Source organism: Eurytemora carolleeae, unplaced genomic scaffold (assembly GCF_000591075.1).
Source record: "Eurytemora carolleeae unplaced genomic scaffold, Eaff_2.0 scaffold456, whole genome shotgun sequence".
Lineage (NCBI taxonomy): Eukaryota > Metazoa > Arthropoda > Copepoda > Calanoida > Temoridae > Eurytemora > Eurytemora carolleeae.
Genome location: NW_019402108.1, coordinates 67251 through 82442, shown reverse-complemented (window position 1 = coordinate 82442; position 15192 = coordinate 67251).

Genomic DNA, 15192 nt, shown 5'->3' with positions numbered 1-15192 from the left:
CGTCCATACAAATTGACAAAATTGCAACATACGATTTACATTGTAAAAAAATCAATTTAATTTCAAACAAATCATTCAGATATTACAACCTATAGTCATCGATTATCTTTCGCCACATTTATATATAGTTGATTTTTCATAATATGTTTTAATTGTTATGATCTGAGAGTTACTTATAAAAACGTTTATTCTTGTTTCGAGGATTTTTGGTAATGAAGACGACATTTTTATATTTTCCAGGAATGTTCGAAAACAAGTTGTAAGCTAAATATTATTTTAAAAAACAAAATCAAAACTAGTATGAAATATTAAATATATACAAATGTGGCGAAAGATAATCGATGACTATAGGTTGTAATATCTGATGATTTGTTTGATATTGATTTGCTTTTTTTACGGTCTAAGTCGTATGTTCCAACTTCCTCAATTTGTATGGGCGCTACGCTCTTCGGTATGAGACGTCTGAGACGTATGAGAGGGTGTTCACTAAAGTTCATAGGGTTAAAGTTCATTTTTATACAAAAGGTTATTTTTGTAGTATAATAACTGGTTAACATACATTTTAGGTTTATAAAGTTTGCACCGGTCGTTTTCTTAAGGATGTTCATAAAGTTTAAAAAAGTCCCATTAGGCAGAGAGGGTTTATAGTTGCTAAGCAAGATGTTTTTGAGGAGGGTTTAGAACATGTTTTAATGAATTTTAGAAGTGAATTATTCAGAGAGACACATGATTTCTCTTTTGAACATATATCCAAGTATAAAGATAATGTAAACTCCTTAACATGATACATAGGTTCTACCAAATTTCTATAACTTTATTATCCCTGTTCATGGAACAGGTTTGGGGTCTCGATTGATCAGAGTCTGCCTCTTGACTTAAAAAGAAGCAACTCTCTAAGTATATTTAAAAAAAGACTACTAAATTCTCTTTCTGAAAATTACATTACAATGTGATATAAACTGAATTGCTATTCATGTAAAACTAATTAGATATGTTTTAATATGCTTTGATATTTGTTGTGTACATGTCAGAAAATTACTTTAAACTCTAGTTGTTCTAATCAATGTATAAACTATTTTGCAAAAGATAAAATCGCACCCTGATCTCTAATAGTTCTCCTTAAATCTATTTAATTGAAATGTGTTATCATTAGGTGGAAAAAATAATCAAAACAGTCAAGAGTTAATTTCCAACTAATTGCTTTATACTTGTACTTATGTTAATAAACTCATCAATTTGTAATTGTAAACTCGTTCTGTACACAGATGCATGTATTTTTAGCAATAAACGTTATCTATCTATCTATCTATCTATCTATATCAAATAGAAGATCTTTTTTAAAAAAAACTTAACAATATCCGAGAAATAATTTGGTAATTTTATGGTTTAACATACTCAAACCCCTTATGTCATGAATACTACAAGAGGAAGAAAAGAATCATAAATTAAGGTGAGACGAGAATCAAAATAAATATATTTTTATAACTTGTAACTGAAAACAGTCTTATCACAATATAATATCCGGTTACGTGGAGGCAGCTAGGTTAGAGCTCAGAGAAAGATCATCTTTAACCCCGCCACAGAGGTCCCCCCCCAGCACCATCTACGATGTTGATGAGGAGATGAGGCTGTAGATGGTGGTCTGGTCACTCTAGGAGGGTTTTTTCTAGGAATAGGAGAACTCTGAAGAGCTGGCGGAAAACTAGGTGGGGGAGCGAGGCGGAGAAAGTGAAGCGGAGCTATCCGGGGCTGAGAAGCTCTCTGAGGACGTCTTCAGGCCAGAGGAACCTGAGGAGTAACAACTCCAGTAGAGAACTCTGCCTTGAACCTGTCAATGGAAGCTTTATCTGCTCAAGTTCCTAACTGTCTCTCTTCTCAAGGACCAGGTATGGAACTCTGAACAAAGGATGAAGAGGAGGAGTAGTTAAATCCTCACAAACACAAACATGAGTTGCACTTCTCAAGGAGTCATGAACAACAGGAGCTGCCGGACAAACATGATGAATAGGAAGAGCTGAGAAACCATGCAGGATGGAACAGATCCAAACCTGAACACCTCCAAGGGGAACTCTGGAGCGTCTAGTAACGTACACATCCTAGGAAGCACCGATGGAGAACCATAAACTGCTTCTGCTGAGGAACAAGCTTGATCAGCCTTCGGAGCAGAACGTAACCCAAGAAGAACCAGGGTGTAGATGATCTATCCATCTCAAACCTGCTATTTGGAACAGAGAGAAGTACCTGGATAGGTTCACCAACAAAGGGTCAAACAACACAGGGTCAAACGACAAAGGGTAAAACAACTAAGGGTAAAACAAAAAAGGGTAAAACAACAACGTGTCAAAAAATGCGACAAAGGGGCAAATTTTTTTTAAATTTTGACATCTGTTACAGCTACTATTTATTTATTATTATTTAGGGTTAGGTTAGGTTAAGACACTTTCTGGGCCAAGCGCTGCAGCTAGGACAGGCTAGGGGGCCGAGCGCTGCAGCCATGGGTTAGGTTAGTTAAGACACTATCTGGGCCGAGCGCTGCGGCCACATGGTCAATTATATCCATGTCTAACATATAAGATCCATGTACAAAATTGATAGGAGGGTTGCGAGTTTCCAATGATTCAAATCAAAAAATATTTTTATCATTTTGACCTTTTGTCATTTGACCCTTTGTCGCACTTTTGACCCTTTGTCGTTTGACCCTTTGTCGTTTGACCCTTTTCGTTTGACCCTTCGTCGTTTGACCTTTTGTCGGTGAATCCCTGGATAGATACTTGTTCCAGAAACTATTATGGTGTAGGGCATTTACTACAATCAGGCCCAACATTTTTGATTGATTTTGTAACGTTTTGAAAATCCACAAAAAAATTTGAATATTTCCACGAACTTTTGATCAATACTTTATAAACTTAATGAACAGAGTCAGCTCAAACAATTTAAAAAAAATCAATGTGAAGAATCTAGAAATGCTTTATATTTTGCGAAGCGAAAATGCATACATAATAAACCACCATTAAAAGATAGAAAATGGGTGCGAAATGTCCTGAAACCCTGGTTTGTATTTAAACATTGTACAATAAAGCATTGCTAGAACTGTATGGAAGTTAATCTATCTGATGTATACACATTGTAAAGCAGTGCTATAAAGTATTTTTATTTTATTTTCAATAAATAAATAATTTTCTAGTTTTCTAGTTTTACTTTCATGCCCAGCAAATTGTTTAGTATTGTCTACTATTGTCTAGTATTGTCTACTATTGTCTAGAATCGTCTAATATTGTCTAGTATTGTCCAGTATTATCCACTATTGTCTAGTTTTGTCTAGTATTGTCTAGTATTGTCTAGTATTGTCTAGTATTGTCTAGTATTGTCTAGTATTGTCTAGTATTTTGTTTAGTTTTGTCTAGTATTGTCTAGTATTGTCTAGTATTGTATAGTATTGTCTAGTATTGTCTAGTATTGTCTAGTATTGTCTAGTAGTGTGTATTACAAAGACTCCTGAGAGAATAGTATTGTCTAGTATTGTTTAGTATTGTCTATTGTCTAGTATTGTTTAGTATTGTCTAGTATTGTCTGGTATTGTCTAGTATTGTCTAGTATTGTCTTGTATTGTGTATTACAAAGACTCTTAAAAAGAATAGTATTGTCTAGTATTGTTTAGTATTGTCTATTGTCTAGTATTATTTAGTATTGTCTACTGTCTAGTATTGTTTAGTATTGACTAGTATTGTCTAGTATTGTCTAGTAGTGTGTATTACAAAGACACCTGAGAGAATAGTATTGTCTAGTATTGTCTAGTATTGTCTATTGTCTAGTATTGTCTAGTATTGTCTAGTATTGTCTAGTATTGTCTAGTATTGTCTAGTATTGTCTAGTATTGTCTAGTATTGTCGTCTAGTAGTGTGTATTACAAAGACTCCTGAGAGAATAGTATTGTGTAGTATTGTTTAGTATTGTCTATTGTTTAGTATTGTTTAGTAATGTCTAGTATTGTCTAGTATCGTCTAGCATTGTCTAGTATTGTCTAGTAGTGTGTAGTATTGTCTAGTATTGTCTACTATTGTCTAGTATTGTCTACTATTGTCTATTATTGTCTAGTTTTGTCTAGTATTGTCTATTATTGTCTAAAAGGAAACAATACCTTTCATGTCTAGTAGTGTCTATTATAAAGACTCCTGAGAGAATCTCTATTCTCTGGAAGGTACTAGACCAGTATCTGGGGATAATAAATTATCCTGTCCTTACAAGAGAGTAGATAGATAGATACGACAGATAGATAGATAGATAGATAGATAGATAGATAGATAGATAGATAGATAGATAGATAGATAGATAGATAGATAGATAGATAGATAGATAGATAGATAGATAGTTAGATAGATATAAATAGATAGATAGATAGATAGATAGATAGATAGATAGATAGATAGATAGATAGATAGATAGATAGATAGATAGATAGATAGATAGATAGATAGATAGATAGATAGTAGATAGATAGATATATAGATAGATATAGATAGATAGATAGATAGATACGATAGATACGATAGATACGATTAATACGATAGATACGATAGATAGATAGACAGATAGATAGATACAATAGATACGATAGAATATCTATGTTTTGGACAAAATTGTCAAATTGAACGAAAAGCATTATTATTGCAATTGTACGATCCTACTTTTTTTTAAAACAGAAATTTCTAAAATTAATTCATCTAAAACTTTAATCATCATATTTTTAAGGACATTAAGCTTTTTCACTCATATTTTCCAAATTCATTTTGGCACAATGTTCACAAAAAAACTCATATTTTTTAGTTCTATCTTTCTATTGAGTTTTGTGGTTGAAAATATAAGTTGTGTGCAGATGTGGAATTAAGTGTTTATGAGTGTTATGAATGATACTATACTTTTCTTCCCCCCTTACCCCGCCCCTGAATTAATTTACAAATAATCAGACGACTCCGATTTTACAAATATAATTAATGAAATGATAAACACACAATAGTCCTAGTTCTGCCATTTCCAAAATGTGGTCTGCCTTTTTTTTAACAAATTAAAATTGCCAGAGATATATAAGTAAAATTGCCTGGTGAAAAACAAGTTTATAACAAATAATGGTCTTCTCCCAACACTAAATATTTTGAATTGACCAACTTTATATTGCATCAGGGCTTACATGCCACTCCTGTATGCCGAGTCCATTAGCACCTGATCCAATCAGAGTTCAGTCATGTGTTTGTTGTCTATTCTGAACCAATAGAAATACTATCGCGTTAACATCTATCTTTCTATCTATCTCATTATCCAATTAGAGATAAATCTTTATATCGTTGCTTTCAGTAAATGGAAATATTTACTTTATTGAAACTATAGTGATGCAATTGAGCATAATTTCTAAAACAAGAAAGATGTATCTTTACTACATCCCCGTCACATTGCCCTCATATTCCCCCCTCCCCTTCTACCCCGCCAATATGTGTACATTTCCCCCATGTGCAGCATGTGCTTAATTATCTTATTTAGCATGTAAAATAACCTGTCCGCTGCTTCTTGACCAAGAAATATCATTTTTCTTTCAGATTTTAACTTGAACAAAACGTTATGTTGCTTAAAGAGAGTGTACACGTTATGTTGCTTAAAGAGAATGTACGCGTTATGTTGCTTAAAGAGAGTGTATGCGTTATGTTTCTTAAAGAGAGTGTACGCGTTATGTTGCTTAAAGAGAGTGTATGCGTTATGTTGCTTAAAGAGAGTGTACTCGTTATGTTGCTTAAAGAGAGTGTACGTGTTATGTTGCTTGAAGAGAGTGTACGCGTTATGTTGCTTAAAGAGAGTGTATGCGTTATGTTTCTTAAAGAGAGTGTACGCGTTATGTTGCTTAAAGAGAGTGTATGCGTTATGTTGCTTAAAGAGAGTGTACTCGTTATGTTGCTTAAAGAGAGTGTACGTGTTATGTTGCTTGAAGAGAGTGTACGCGTTATGTTGCTTAAAGAGAGTGTGCGCATTATGTTGCTTTAAGAGAGTGTACGCGTTATGTTGCTTTAAGAGAGTGTATGCGTTATGTTGCTTAAAGAGAGTGTATGCATTATGTTGCTTAAAGAGAGTGTACTCGTTATGTTGCTTAAAGAGAGTGAACGTGTTATGTTGCTTAAAGAGAGTTTGGGCATTATGTTGCTTAAAGAGAGTGTGCGCATTATGTTGCTTAAAGAGAGTGTATGCGTTATGTTGCTTAAAGAGAGTGTACGCATTATGTTGCTTAAAGAGAGTGTACACATTATGTTGCCTAAAGAGAGTGTACATGTTATGTTGCTTAAAGAGACTTCAAGTGACCCTCCTTGGAAAACTAAAAATACCCGATTAACAAAAGTACCATTAAACGCTCATGTCTGATGAATTTTTTACACTAATATTTCTAATGTTTCTTCACAAAAGTGACTTGCGCATTTCTACTGCAGTAAATAAACATGAAAGAATTATCAGAATCAACACGAAACCTGGAAACACGGCAAAATATAACTTTCACATCATTGATCAGATAAAGGTTTCAAGGACGTACATTTGTGAAACTGGTATTGTCTTCTTTGCACGGAGCACTCCATGGGCAGCCATAGTTCATTTGAATTTCCGAGCCGGGTCAACCTTTCCGGTCCCAGTTTGTACTGTACTGCACGGACATTGGGTCAATAAAGCAAACAATCAACAGGACTAGCCGGTGCAACAAAGTTGACACGGTCAGTCTTTATGCTTCATATAGGTTGAATTTACTAAAGGGGCAGAGGTGCGTGACTCTTGTATGCCAAGTCCATTAGCGCTTGATTCAATCATCATCCATCATCATCATTATCCAATTATCCTATCCTTATATCGGCGCTACACTAAATGGAATTATTTACTTCTACTGAAACTATAGTGAGGTCCAGTTCAAATTATGTTTACAATCCCATTAACGTTGAATTGGCAGAATACCCCTACAATGACATTCGTATATATATGATTGGGCTGAATTTTTTTGTGGACACTCATGGATGGCGGGGGGATGTTTTCGGATTTTTTTTTTCAAATCATTTTTTCGTTTTTTTTTTCTTATTTTTATTTTTTCACGGGCAACGCCGGGCCCTTCAGTAAAAATAAAAATTAACGTGTATGTAGCAAAGTATGTGTTTAAATTTAAAATTGATATTTTAGATAAAGCTTAAAAAATCAAGGATTTTATGACAAAATTGTAATATCTTTTAAATATTTTTTTTTTTAATTTTCAAACCCCAAATTCTAAACTCTTCAATGAGCCAACTGATTAGTAAATTAGTTTTTGCATCCATTAAAGAGATACATTTGTCAAAAGTAAAAAATAAGATAATTGAGCCAGTGTCCGATTAATTTCACTGTTATTGTAATAAATTACATGTGTAACCAAAATGATCTCGTAAAATTACAATTTGTTCTCACTCTGTTCAAATTGGTCTTATATAAACATATACAAACATGTTGTCACAGCGTCACAGCTCTTTTGCTCCATTAGAACAAGATGATTTTGGGTTTTCTGACGGGATTGTAAAAACAATTAAAATGTAAAAAATTGTAATGATGAAAATTAGTTTTGAAAATGCAAAAATTAGGTTCACAATAGTTTTTTTTCGGAGGAAAATTGGGGTTTTCATCTATATATAAATTTAGCTTGTCTGCGTGTCTTTTTGTTTGTTGCAATAAACGTTATGAATGATCAGAAATTAAAATTTGTATTTAAAAGTTCTATATTTTTGTAAGGTTTTGAAAATGCGCAAAAAAATATTTTGATATCCGCAATCTTTTTTTGTTTGCTTTTGTTTTTCCTGTACAAAGAGAAGATGCTCACAGATAAAGCCACAATTTAAAGTTGAAATAGAAGATGGGCGCGAAGCTCCCTAAAAGCTAAGTTTTTAAATAGCTAAAAAAGAATGGGTTGAAGTAAAATATCTGAAGAATAAAAAAAACATTTCTTGATCTGCAAAAACTATTTAGAATTTTGTACAATAAAATTAATTTATATGTATTCTAAACATTTGTCTTGCGGTGACCTCTTTAAAAGTCTTTCTCTTATTATCCACTCGCTGATTTTATGCGAAATTAAACCGATTGGCTTGAAGTTGCCCAAGTTCTGAACAATTTTACTACTTTTATTTAAAATAAACCTTTAGTGAACACAAAATATGGAAAGTATATTTTTCAAACTTAAAGGGACTGTTAGTGTATTTTTAAGTGACATTCAAGAGGGCATCCCCGATTCCCGACAATTCCTTATAACCTTTGACTGATCAAGGATGCACGGGCAGCCGCAGTGCATTTGAATTTCCGAGCCGGGTCAACCCTTCCGGTCCCAGTTTGTACTGCACCGCCCAGACATTGGGTATATAAAGCAGACACTAGCCGGTGCAACAAGGTTGATGCGGTCAGACTTTAGCTTGAATTTACTTTTACTAAATGACAACACGGTGGAATATGAAATTGTTTCCTTCCGTTTGTTCCCTATGAAACAAAGCCTAGCCCTATGTGTCAATTCAGTCATTTGTTTGTTGTCTGTTCTGAACCAATAGAAATAGTATTACGGTAACATCTATCTTTCTATCTATCTCATCATCAAATCAGAGTTATAAATCTTTCAATCGGCGCTATCAGTAAATGGAAATATTTACTTCTACTGAAACTATGGTGTCCTGTATGCCGTGTCCATTAGTGTCTGATCCAATCAGTGTTCAGTCATGTGTTTGTTGTCTGTTCTGAACCAATAGAAATAGTATGGTGGTAACATGTATCTTTCTATCTATCTCATCATCCAATTATAGAGCTATGAAACCTTCAATCAGCGCTATCAGTAAATGATTTATTTACTTCTACTGAAACTATAGTGTAGTAGTAAATAATAAACACCATTACATCATAGAAATAAATAGCTTGCAATCAAGGGTTTAAGGATTACTTAAAAGTTTGTTAAGATTAATAAGGATACATTCAACCAACTTTTATCATTCAAAAGATTAATAGGTTTTAAGACTGATAGCGCCGATTGAAGGATTCATAACTCTAATTGGATAATGAGATAGATAGATAGATGTTACCGCCATAATATTTCTATTGGTTCAGAATAGACAACAATCACATGACTGAACCCTGATTGTATGAGGTGCTAATGGACCCGGCATACAGGAGTGTCATACTGTTTTTATTTGTTCAGATTAGACAACAAACACATGACTGAACCCTGATTGGATCAGGATTCTAATGGACTCGGGATACAAGATGAGTGGTACGCACAATGTGGACTGTGACATGATATCACCCCTACATTCCCTTAACTGGAATCCAAAACTGAAAATATTAGCTTTAACCTGAAAAAGAATTTTTTAGATTTTTTAACTTTTAAAAATTTTTAATTTTTAATTTTGCAATCTTTAATGGTCTTCTCGTGCTGCCTTGCAATACTTTTACCAAAAGGTTATTATTGTGCTGACAAGACTAAATATGGGAATGTTTATAAGAAATTTTCCGGCGGATTAACTATTTCTTCACCAGAGGAAGCGAGGGGGGGGGGGGGGGGGTAATAGAATTTGTTTGTGGTTTAGAACCTTTATACAATTGTCAAGGATCGAGGCTTAATTTTAAACTATAAGTAGTAATCTCTTTGATTTGGGAACTAGGAAGAACCACGGGAATGTTTTTTGCTTAGTTTTTGAATACTAAGTTGACTTTTATAGGGATAAAAAAAACTAAATCGTAATTAGCGACCAAGCCCAGGTACCCGGCTGAAATAATTATGTTTAGCCTGGGCAACGCTGAGTTCTATAAGCTAGTATATTTATATATAGATTTTATATCTTATCAAGCATAATCCCAGAATCCTATCTCTGCATGTTATATATTACTGTCAATAACTGTCCTGAATTGGTCTCGGCTCATACCTAATCATAACTGATATCCACAAATATGTACATATATAATATATACAGGGTGTATATATCCACAAATATGTACGTACATATATGATATATACAGGGTGTATATCCACAAATATGTACATATATAATATATACAGTGTGTATATATCCACAAATATGTACGTACATATATGATTTATACAGGGTGTATATCCACAAATATGTACATATATAATATATACAGAATGTATATCCACAAACATATACATATATAGTATATACAGAGTGTATATATCCACAAATATGTACGTACATATATGATATATACAGGGTGTATATCCACAAATATGTACATATATAATATATACAGGGTGTATATCCACAAAAATGTACATATATGATATATACAGAATGTATATCCACAAACAAATACATGTATAATATATACAGGGTGTATATATCCACAAATATGTACATATATAATATATACAGGGTGTATATCCACAAATATGTACATATGCAATATATACAGAATGTATATCCACAAAAATATACATATTTAGTATATACAGGGTATATATATCCACAAATATGTAAATATATAATATATACTGGGTGTATATATCCACAAATATGTACATATATAATATATACAGTGTGCATAATATCCACAAACATGTACATGTATAATATATACAGGGTGTATATCCACAAATATATACATATATAAATATACAGGGTGTATATCCACAAATATGTAAATATATAATATATACAGGGTGTATATCCACAAATATGTACATATATAATATATACAGGGTGTATATATCCACAAATATGTACATATATAATATATACAAGGTGTATATATCAACAAATATGTGCATATATAATATATACAGGGTGTATATCTCCACAAATATGTACATGTACATATCACTGCGATTTAATGGTCTCACGCTCTCAAGCAAAAATCGTTGAGAATTTTGCCAATTACTTCTAAAAAACCATATCTAACAAGAAGTGCTTTACATTGCTAAAATGTACATGTAAAGGGCTACAGAAAAGCATAAGTGAGTTAGAGCGGTAAAATCAAAGCTTAGGGCGTTGCGACAGTTCAAAGTCAGCCCTGTCTTAAAAATTGATGAGACTGTTTATAAGGAGGCTGAATCTATGTGATATGTACAGGGCGAGATATCTCATAAAAATATACCGATATATATAAAGTAGTATTCTCTGGAAACCCTTAACCGATTTTCCTTAAACCACGGGAATGTTCTTTGCTTGGTTTAAAACATTGATTCTTAAACATGGGAAGATTTTTCGCGAAAAAAATTTTTGCCGAAAATTTTGCAAAATTTTGCGAAAGAGTTTAAAATTATGAACGAAAATTTTCACTTTTTTTTCGCGAAAGTTTTCGTTCGCTGGAAACCCTTAGTGTTAAGGGTTGTGGTTGATTTGATTGGCCATACCCGATAGTACACTAATATTGTTTATTTAGTAGAAAAGGTATTTTTAAGAATAAAATAGATAGATAGATTAGATAAATAAATAGATAGATAAATAGATTATGTAAATAGATAGATAGAGAGATATGATTGACTTTAAAAGATTGGCCCAAAGCTGTAATGATGCCTAAAAATGCTCTTTCCCAACAGACTTTTCTTAACTTTAACAGCTCTTAATTTTGCCTTTACTAGTTATTGATTAGTCCTAACCATTCATATTCGAAGCCTTTATACAACTGATATATTTAAGTCAAATAATACAGGTAGAACATATACTGACCGATGGTCAAATCAATAAAATATATATTAGCAGACAACAAGGTTAGAAAGAGAATAATTATGACAGAGTATTTGTTAAAAAGCGACCCGTTGATTTTTGTTTTTGTTTTAGAAAGATAGGGATAGATAGATAGATAAATAGATAGATAGATATATAGATAGATATATTATATAGATAGATAGATAGATAGATAGATAAATAGATAGATAGATATACAGATAGNTCTATCTATCTATCTATCTATCTATCTATCTATCTATCTATCTATCTATCTATCTATCTATCTATCTATCTATCTATCTATCTATCTATCTATCTATCTATCTATCTATCTATCTATCTATCTATCTATCTATCTATCTATCTATCTATCTATCTATCTATCTATCTATCTATCTATCTATCTATCTATCTATCTATCTATCTATCTATCTATCTATCTATCTATCTATCTATCTATCTATCTATCTATCTATCTATCTATCTATCTATCTATCTATCTATCTATCTATCTATCTATCTATCTATCTATCTATCTATCTATCTATCTATCTATCTATCTATCTATCTATCTATCTATCTATCTATCTATCTATCTATCTATCTATCTATCTATCTATCTATCTATCTATCTATCTATCTATCTATCTATCTATCTATCTATCTATCTATCTATCTATCTATCTATCTATCTATCTATCTATCTATCTATCTATCTATCTATCTATCTATCTATCTATCTATCTATCTATCTATCTATCTATCTATCTATCTATCTATCTATCTATCTATCTATCTATCTATCTATCTATCTATCTATCTATCTATCTATCTATCTATCTATCTATCTATCTATCTATCTATCTATCTATCTATCTATCTATCTATCTATCTATCTATCTATCTATCTATCTATCTATCTATCTATCTATCTATCTATCTATCTATCTATCTATCTATCTATCTATCTATCTATCTATCTATCTATCTATCTATCTATCTATCTATCTATCTATCTATCTATCTATCTATCTATCTATCTATCTATCTATCTATCTATATCTATCTATCTATATATCTATCTATCTATCTATCTATCTATCTATCTATCTATCTATCTATCTATCTATCTATTTATATCTATCTAACTATCTATCTATCTATCTATATATATATCTATCTATCTATCTATCTATCTATCTATCTATCTATCTATCTATCTATCTATCTATCTATCTATCTATCTATATAGATATATATCTATCTTTCTATCTATCTATCTATCTATCTATCTATCTATCTATCTTTCCATCTAAAAATAAAATTATTTAAGATCTTTGCCCTTATACTTATATTTCAAATAATGAACCCTACTGATTAAAAACAGGAACATCTATGATGTCTTTTAAATTTTTCAATTAATGATTCAGCAATTGGTAAATATAAGCTTACTTTACTGCTCGAGTTAACCACGAAATTAGACTGTATTAATTGCTTAACTTACTGTCTCCCCTGTATTATATCTTTGTAAACGGTTACACACAAAGGTTGAAGACGACCAATGAAAATTTCAAAGTTAAATTAAGTAATCTGCATTGGATTTAGTCCTTTAATATTAATTTATACATTTAAAGTTGTAATCTCTGTGTAGTAAATGCCCTACTCCAAAACGGTTTCCAGAACAGTATCTATCCAGGTATATAGTTCAGTTCTTCTTAGCTATCAATGTCTAAACCCAGACACAATCTCGTCAGCTATCAATGTGAACCAAACCACAAGCTAGTAATCAATAAACGCCAAACCAATGGGCACGATCAGCTTTCAATGTCTACAACGGACACAAGTGTAGTAAATGCCATATTCTTAAAACTTCATTCAGGACTGTAACAATCCAGGTACAACATGTCCGTTATAAATTTCAAAAAGGAAACGATCCACAGGGCTACAATCCTGTGAACTATCAGGCTACAACCACTGGGCGTGATCTTGTTAACTATCAATGTCAACACGGACATTAGCAATTAATTAATCAATGCCTCAACCAGGATACAACCCACACAGCTATAATTCAGTGAACTATCAACACCACATTCACTGGGTGCGATCTTGTTAGCTATTGATGTCAACACGGACACTGGCAATTAATCAACTAATGCCAAATCTCAAAGCATGATCTCATCTGCTCTAAAAGTCACACTTACAGTTCCTGTATTACTTCAGGTTTTAGTATATGGTTAGGATTCTCTCTGCTTTCAAACAAGAAGGACTTACTTGCACATACTTCTTTCTTGTCTTGTCCTTTTTCCCTTGTGAATTACTTATACTTCACATATGAGGTTTTGTGGTTGTTTTTCTTTGATTTTTCCATACTATTCAAGTTCGTCATGAATAGGTCAGACATTTACAAGATTTGAAACATTTACTAATATCACTATTTACCAAATTAAACTTTTCATCTCTGGAATTGCCAGCTGTCCGTGATCAGCTATAGATTTCTACAGGGCCACAAGCATGCAACTATCAATGCCAAATCAAATATGCACAATCCTCAACCTGTTTATCAAAACAGGGAACAATTACTCTCTCCAGTAAACAGTACAGAGTTGCTATATCAATTAACTGTATTTCTTCAGTTTAGATTTTAATTGGGTCTTAACAGCATAATTACTAGTTTTGCGCTCTTATATATAACATAGTTAAGCAATCACATCATGGGTTTGACGGAGTTATATATATCTACATATATTAATTCGGTTAATCCCAATACATGATTTACGTATTTACTAATGGGCACATTTAGCTATATGGACAATGTACAACATAATTTACTGTGGGACTCTATATTTGCTACATCTGTTTGTTTGTTTGTTGGTCCAATCATAACTCTGGAAACCCTGGACCGGTTTGCCTAAATTTTAATTTGGGAGCTCGGGATACCCACGGGAATCTTAGCATGATTTTTCTAAGATGAGAGGGTCAGCTTGAAATTTAGTTTCCCGTTAAAACCGCCAAAGTGCAGGTAAACAGCATGAGTTACTTTAAGTAACCTGGTCAAGGCTGGGTTCCCAATCTAGTTTTATGTGATTTAGCAAAGACAGACATAAGTTTACAGTTGCTGAGAAGAATTTTGAATATAAGAAAACAGACAGTATAAATTCCGTACAGTTGTCTCTGAACTCCCATCCTTTGTGTGTAACCCTGTACATAACAGTTTTCCTGTTTAGAGGTATGATAGTGAAAAAGATAGAATCTCGTAAGTTGTCTTCCTTTCATATTTGTGACACTTCACCGCAGAGAGGGGGGGGGGCAGGAAATCCCCCCCTTGTAATCCCCCCATACTCTGAGGACCCGGGGGGAGGGGGAGAGTTGCTGTATCAGCAGGAGTTAGAGCCAAATCTTCGTAATCATTACTTTTAGATCATCGTTCGAACTTATAGTCCCACATGAATCCATTGATTTATTTATTTCTTCTTTATTTAGTCCCACG